We start from the raw sequence: 6,196 nt of genomic DNA, 5'->3' as shown, positions 1-6,196 counted from the left end.
GCTCTAGCTCAAGCTCCAGTCAAGTACAAGTTCGAGATTTCCTCTGGTTTTCCTGCCATCTCTTCAGTATTGACATCTTTGTGTTATAGCTCACTTTGTTTGATATTAATATAGCTACTCCAGATCTCTTTTGGTTATAGTTTGCACGAAATATCTTTTTTCATCTTTTAATTCTCAGTCTATATCTGTGCTTGAATCTAAAGTGAGTCTTTTGTAGACAGCATGTCTTTCAAAAATCTATTCAGCAATCTCTCCCTTTGAACTGGAGAGTTTAATCATTTCCTTTAGTTCTTTAGAAATTGTTTGTTTTAGCTCTTTGAGCATATTTAAAATAGCAAATTTAAAGTCTTCATCTAGTAAGTTTAATATCTGGGCTTTTTAAAGCATAGTTTCTATTCTATACTCTTGTGGTTTTGTTTTTCTTTTCCTGTGTGTGGACCATACTTTTTTGTTTCTTTGTGTGTGTCATAATTTTTTGTTGAAAACGGGACATTTTGAATATTATATATTTGAATAGTATAATCCACTCAGTGTTTGTTGTGGGTTGATTCTTGTACTTTTTTAGTTACTTTTCTGAACTAATTTTATGAAGTCTGTATTCTTAGATGTGTGTGTCCCTTGAAGCCTCTATCCCATGTAGTGGTCAGCTAATAATTGGCCACAGATTTCCTGAAACATTTGGAACTGAAATGCGTTGTGTGAACTAACATATTTAGCATAAAGTGGTGTGTAACACTCTGTACATTTTATGAATCCATACTAACAATCTATATGATTTCTTAATATTTCACTAAGACTTGTTTCTTTGAGTGTGACATGTGTAAAGTCTGTACTACCTGGGAAAAAAAAGGCTTATATTTCATTTATATGTTGCCCAATTCATTCATCCATTTGTTCTTGTGTTCATTCACCAAAGACTACTCAACGACAGATGATGGGAATTTAAACAAGATACAGATCCTGCTCTTAGGTAGGTCACAGTCCAGCAGTGTGACCTTTGGAAAGTTTCTTAATCTTTCTGAGGCTGAAATTCTTTCATGAAATAATAGGAATACTACCTTAATCTCATCAGATTGTCATGAGAATAAAATGGGAATATGAGTGTAAAGCCAGTGCAGTACTTGGCACAAAGTTAATGCTTAACAAATGCTTTCTTCATGCTCTTGTCAATTCTCAGAACAACAGAGGTATCTTAAGTAACAAATCTCACCATCTGTCATATGCTATCCACATGCCAAATAAGTGCAAAGGGTCTTATTTAATATTTTATTTAGTTTGTAAAACATGGTTATGAAATTGGTTTTAATATAGTAGGTAATAAAATGAGTAGCCATTAATAGATTGAAAGGGGCTCAAAGACATTAAGCAACTTCCTGAGGCCACACAATTGCTAAATTAAAATTAAGAATTTGAATTTAGGTCTCCTTTAGTTTAATACCTATCTCCTCAACCGCTTCCCTACATCTCTGCTGATACTAGCCCTTCCCTCACAAGATGACACACACAGGCATAAAATCCTTGAGGAAATAGTTCTGAGCCAGTAGTAGAACCTAAGGGACCATTCCTTGCCTTTCCTTGGCTGTAGAGGGCAGCAGAGAGCCAGAGTGTGACGGGGGCGGGGGGTGAGCACTTCAGAGTAGAACATTAGACTCTTTACTGGTATTTCTCCTAGAAGTTTATTTTAATTTAGATAATGAAAAATCGCAGATGTCTACAACTTTGCAAGGAGCTCCTAGGAAACTGAGCCAGATAGCATTCTTGAAACTTATTTATCTATTTATTCTTTTTATCTGATAGTTTCTTAAAAAGAACACTCCTTTTTTCAGAGAAAGAAAGCAAACTTCAGCCAAAAAGATGAAGCCAATAACAGTCCAAATACTTGTAAGAATGTTCCCCTAAGTTCCTATTTGAAAATTTAGCCCTTCTGTAGCTTAGTTCTTAGTCAAGATGGAAGAGTTCAGGATCATATCTTAAAATTAAAGTTAAGAAGGATTTTGAGCTGTTTTACCTGATAATGTTTGTTGACAGGCTCTAGAGCTCTGCTGTAGCCACAGGCTTCAGGTGGCTGTGGTGCTTGAAGTCACCCAGGGCAGATTTTAAAGTGCAGGGAAGCTAAATGTGTGATGGAGACACTGCCTGTAGACCCAGGATCATTTTCTTTTTTTAAGTTTGTTTATTTTTTTTCGTAATCTTTACACCCAACATGGGGATCAAACTCATGACCCTGAGATCAAGAGTTACATACTCAGGGCACGTGGGTGGCTCAGTTGTCTAAGTCTAAGACAGTCTAAGAGACTGTCTTCGGCTCAGGTCATGATCCTGGAGTCCCAGAATTGAGTCCTGCATTGGGCTCCCTACTCAACGGGAGTCTGCTTCTCCCTCTGACCCAACTCCCTCTCATGCTCTCTCTCATCCTCTCTCAAATAAATAAATAAAATCTTAAAAAAAAAAAAGTCACTCTGTGGGACATTAGGTTTACTGAGAGGCCAGCATGAGCTGAGAGCATGGCAATGGAGTTTGCATATAGAGGAAGGTCAAACGGGACCAAGGAGTCATAGATATTCCTTGATGTCTTGTTTGAATAATTTGGCATATAGTTGTTCCATTTTCTATGGGATAAGGAATATCAGGAAAGGAGAAGACCTGGGGTGGGAATTGGGGAAGAAAAGGATCATTTTGGCTTTGGACATCAAAATTGAGGTGTTTGGAGCCACTTGATCATTAGAGGGCTATAAAGCAAAAGATAATCTGTAGAAGAGTCAGAGTTTGGAGTAAAAAAATTGCAGATGTAGAGAGAAGAGGAATGCTAACCTCCAGTGAGCGGAATTCAACTGAGGAAGGAGTGGGATAAATATAGAAAATCCAGGAGGTTTTCTAGCTTCTGTGATATGTTTTCACAGTATGGGAAAATGTTCCATTTTTATCTAGTTAAATAGCAGCTTTCCATCTTTTAATTATTTGAACAAAACTACTGCTCTCAGATTATAAAACTCCTCCTCAAAAGGAAGATATGGAGTAAGAGAAAAAAGTCTTTTTAAATAAGGTGACAACAAATCAGACATACCACTTTTAGAAAACTGAGGTTAAAAAAATAAAAAACGAGAAAATGTTTTGTAAAGGAATAAAGAGCACATGAGAAAATGAAAATGTAGGGATGAGTTCTGGTACAGAATTATTAAAAACCTAAAGAAACAGGCACCTATCAGTGTTGTGTAGTTGGCATCCCATGTTAAATAGGTAAAATAACAGAACTGAATAAATAAAAATGTCACTAAAATTTGATAATGGCTTTTTATTTTTACTAATTTTTAAGATTTTATTTATTTGTCAGAGAGAGAGAAAGCGCAAGCAGGGGTTTCTACTACTACTCTTCTACTTCTACTACTACTTCTACTACTAGAGAGTTGAAGCAGAGGGAGAAGCAGGTTCCCCACCGACCAAAGAGCTTGATACCGAATTCCATTCCAGGACCTTGGGATCATGACCTGAACTGAAGGCGGACACTTAACTGATTCCAGGTGTCCCGATAATGACTTTTTAGCTGATGATTACTTTTTAGCATTTCAGATTTAAAAAAAAATGGGTAAGGCATGGATCAATTTCATGTTCCTTCCTTATGGAGTTAAATAGAAAAAAATACTAAAATATTCTATGGTAAATGAAATACAATCCTATTTAGGTTAGTTGAGACCTGGTTAGGTGAATACCCTCATACAGGTAACGCACTTTCTTAAATGATGTAGTCAGTCAGTCGAGATAAATCTTGAAATATATCTCCGTTAGGGCTGACAAATCCGTAAAACAGCAGTCAAGTTCTGAGACTGTTGGGATTTTCAATTTGTTGCGTTCCTGCCATCTCCTCTAAGGAGTATGTAATCAAGTGCTACTACACATCCTTCCCACTAGGCGGCACTCTAAGCTCATCGGAAAAGCGAAGACTAGGCACCTGCTGAAATCGGCCGCAGGAGGCTCCGTTTGTGGGAAATTGATAGCAGTTTGGATTTTATTAATTGAAACATTAGAAATAGAAATGGTTCTTTATACACTAGGCAACAAGACAGGCCATATGGTTTCACTGAAAGTAAGTGATCTTTGGAATCCTTGCTTTTGTTTCATCTCACGCTCCAATGCATCTTGCAGACCGGTCGGGAGACGTTGCCCGGGGCGACAGATGGATCAGGGTGGCGGTGAGGCCTGAGCTGACCCTCAGGAGATACTTTGGTTTACTCACGGAATTGATAGGACCCAGCAACCTTGCTCAGCCATACACATACAAGAGAGATCACTTCTCTAACAAGCAGCCTCAGAGGGAAGTGTTTCACTGCTCATTGGCAGAGAAAAAGACTGCAGGATTGTAGCCGCGACTGAGGGGGCTCACCTCTCCATTACTTCAGAGGAACAGTTCTCCTCATGAGGTTCCAGGCATCAGAAGGGGCAGCGGTCTTCAAAGACTTCGGAGAAGTGGGTATGATGCATGTAGCTAGGTTCATGTCAAAAGTCCTTCATCCTGGCTGTTGGTATTAAAGGGTGACTCGTGACCCTTCTTCATTAACAACCTTTGTCAACCTCAGCCCAAGAGGGAGAACTGGTACCTGTGCTCAGGGACAAAACTGAGAACTCTCGCTTCACTGGCTGTGGAGAAGAAGAATTCACAGATAAGGCTATGAAACATCATTCATGAAGTCTTTATGGATATAACCAAACCTAGGAGAGAGAAACACTATAGTGAGTGCCACAGAGACTTCTTTCCATGAAGCTCCACCACTTGCTTACTGTATTCCTGTAATTTTTCTGGGTTGAGGCTTCATCTGCCAGACGAGAGGTTTGGAGCAGAAGACTTGATGTGTTTTCAGGCATACAAGTTCTAGGATTTGGGTCCAAGGAAGCTGAGTCTCTCTGCAAACTGTCACCCTACCACCATGCAGAGAGCCTTCCTGATCACTGTTGCTTCTGTGGGCACAGCAGACTTTCTATGAAGGGGCTTCGTGCTTGAGGCTGTTTGGACCAGCTGATTTCTAAAGTACTCCTAGTTAGAATAGATCACCCTGGGTCCATATGACATGTGAGTAGTCTACAAAGTATTAATTGACCGGGAGTTAAGAGTTCCAAATACCTCAAAATGTTATTTCCAAGGTTGGTCATAATCCATTCATGTGCAACAAATATACTGAGCCCCTGGCATGTATATCCCAGCACTATGGCATAAGCAGTCAAGGGCTGCTTCAAGTCTGTGTGGTGGAGGGACTGAAAACAAAGGAGGACAATACGAAGTAGTAAGTACTCTGCGGGAGGAATGTACCAGCCACTATGGGTCTAACCTCCCAGGCATCCCAGGAGGAAGGCCACACAAAGAGCTGGGTCACCAAGAGACTTGTTCATTGCAGCGCATGTCAAGCACGTGCCCTTCCACGCAGTAGGCAGCTGACGATGCCTGCTGATTAAATGCCTGTGTGTATACAGACGACAAAGCGTTGGGTAACCGAGGGCAAGGCCTCAAATGTTTGAGCAGTTGGCACCTGCTTTCACAGGTGCTTCTTCCAGCATACCAAACCGGTGAGCCCTGTTATTATCTTCGTTTTATATGAGCACCAAGGCTCAGAGAAGCGAAATAATCCACCCCACTTGGTAAAGAAGCAGAACCAAAACTCAAACACAGGTCTGTTCAATTTTAAGTTATATTCTTAACTGGAACTGGAAGTAAGAAGCAAGTGAACTTGGAAAGTTCTGGGGCTCTAAGAACTGGAGAAAATTAGGAAAAGTTTCATAGATACAAAATGCTCAGAAAAGTAAAACCCAACATTTGTTTTTTAAGGCGTGTATTTATTTATTTACTTATTTTTTTTCTTTTTTCAGTGTTCCAAGATTCATTGTTTATAGATTCTTAAAAAAATATTTTGAGGAAGGCATTGTAAATATATATATATCTATGAAGCTATGTCAGCTTTTATTGAGGAATTCATGTATTATCTGGCTTAAAAAATGAAAGATGTTCTTAAATGTATTTCTCTTTTGGTACATACAGTTGAAGTCTTATTTTGAACATAAAGTTGTTCACATATTATAAAACCAACTTCTCCAAGACCCAATTAAATTAATCATTGGCTGAGTATCCGAAGGGCAGAGGTCTGACACGTACTACATTATGGACATTATGGACGTCCCAAATGAAGTGCCTGGCTGCTTCTGTCTACCCCGT

The sequence above is a fragment of the Enhydra lutris genome, unplaced genomic scaffold (genome assembly GCF_002288905.1).
Source record: "Enhydra lutris kenyoni isolate GAN:26980312 unplaced genomic scaffold, ASM228890v2 scaffoldscaffold49, whole genome shotgun sequence".
NCBI lineage: Eukaryota > Metazoa > Chordata > Mammalia > Carnivora > Mustelidae > Enhydra > Enhydra lutris.
Note: the sequence above shows the minus strand (reverse complement) of the source record.